This window comes from Otolemur garnettii, unplaced genomic scaffold, assembly GCF_000181295.1.
Source record: "Otolemur garnettii isolate 467f Iridium unplaced genomic scaffold, OtoGar3 scaffold00011, whole genome shotgun sequence".
In the NCBI taxonomy this organism is placed as follows: domain Eukaryota; kingdom Metazoa; phylum Chordata; class Mammalia; order Primates; family Galagidae; genus Otolemur; species Otolemur garnettii.
In genome coordinates, this window is record NW_003852406.1 from 35,619,967 (window position 1) to 35,622,074 (window position 2,108).

Consider the following 2,108-nt stretch of genomic DNA (forward strand, 5'->3'; position numbering starts at 1 on the left):
GCCTCCCAAAGTGTTGAAATTACAGGTGTGAACCACCACACCTGGCCTGAATGACATTTTTTTAAATGAGTGTTCATATAAGGGCTCTTCACAATTGCAGTAAGCAGGCTGGGTATGGTGGCTTATGCCTGTAATCCCAGCATTTGGGGAGGCTGAAGTAGGAAAGATTGCTTGAGCCCAGGATTAACACTGTAGTGAACTGTGGTAGTGCCACTGCACTCCAACCTGGGTAACAGAACGAGACCCAACCTTTAAAAAAAAATTACTCCAAAGAAAAAGTTTCAATGTTCAAGAGCAATGCATTTAATTAAAATACCTGATTAAATGGAAAAAATCTTACTCTAAAAAAAAAGTAAACGTGAACATGCTTTTGCAGAGCACTAACTAACCTGCCTTACTAGGTTACAATCTGTGGACCCAGTTTTAAAACTGTCTGGAGGAGTAAACTGTGTGCCTTTCACACAAATCTTTCATCATCCCATAACTGGTGTTTGATGAATTGGCAGAATCAGTGAGATGAGTGAGCAGATGATTGGCAGAATCAGTGTTGATACTGTGGTATTGATTAAAAGCAAACTGAATCAAAATCAGCCCAGAGACGGTAGAGTTGGCATTCATTTATGATGGGTGAATATCCCCAAACCAGGATTTTAGCCTAAAGCAGTGGCCATCCCATTACCCTTGTTTAACCTGGGGAATATGGTGTCTGAAGGCAAGCCCAGGGTTTTTAAATTAGACAACTCTAAAATAGATTTTCTTCTGTCATACAAAATAGGTTTAAAATTTTGGGATACTATACTTGAACCAGGAAAACATATCTATGTGGTGTGGAATTCAGGTTTTTTTTTGAGAGTGTCTCTCTCTGTCACCCTTGGTAGAGTGCCAGGGCATCATAGCTCATAGCAACCTCAAACTCCTGGGCTTGAGCAGTTCTCTTGCCTCATCCTCTCTAGTAGCTGGGTCTATAGGTGCCTGCCACAATACCTGGTTAGTTTTTCTATTTCTAGTAGAGATGAGGTCTCAGTCTTGCTCAGGCTGGTCTTGAACTCCTGAGCTCAGGCAGTCCACCTCCCTTGGTATCCTAGAGTGTTAGGATTATAGGCTATAGGCATGAGCCACTGCACCCAGCCTGGAATTCAGATTTTTAAAGAAAAAGTTGTGATAGTTTTAAAACACAAATGTAAGAAGAAAAAAAAATGAGTTACATGCTAAAATGTGTAAATAAGCTTCTTGGTGAATTTGGTTAGGATGAGTAAGTTGAAAATGTATTTCTGACTACCAGTAATTTTATCACCTGTGTAGAATCTGACATCTGCCAATAATAAATTATTTATTGAGCATATCCATGCATTTTATGTATCTATGGTTACTGTAGAGTCTGCAAACATAAGTTATACCCCGGTTTTTATAGCTCACAAAACCAAGGTGCCGGGTAATACTTAGATGTTAGACTTGGTGTTTGTACTCCAAAGCCTGTGTTTGTTCTGCTTCTGGAAACAGTGATTTACAGTTTTGTGGAAGAGGATTCTTCCCTCTTATGGGAAAGGAGAATGCTTTTTTCCCCAGACTGTCTCTCCCCTCCCCTTACTCAGTTGAGGATCATGGCTGTAGGAAACCACTGTTTCATAGTGGGAGTGTTTTTTCTCTCTCCTTCCTCCTTCCCTTTCCAGTGATCCTTATGGTGGATTCATTTATCTTAAAATACAGTTGCAGACCTCAGTCTACATATTAAGCAATTCAACTTTTTTTTGTAATGTCATTACTTTACTTTTTGGAAGCACACACTTTCAGCACCATTTGTATGGGCCCCATGGTGTTACTTAAGATGTTGCACTAAATATGATAGAAAATGCATGAGAATCGTGAGAAACTGCTTACATGGAGTTAAGCTTCGTAGTCACACTGTTTTAAGTATATATTTGCAACACTCGTGCTTAACCACAATACAACAGATGGACACTAAATTATAGTAATAATATAGCATGTACCCCAGTTAATTTTGTGCAGTTATGATATAATAGTGCATCTTTACATTTGTTTACGTTTTCTCCAGTTATGAATGGTGTCACGTATGATCTGTTTATGCACATTAGTTTTTGATAAATTTT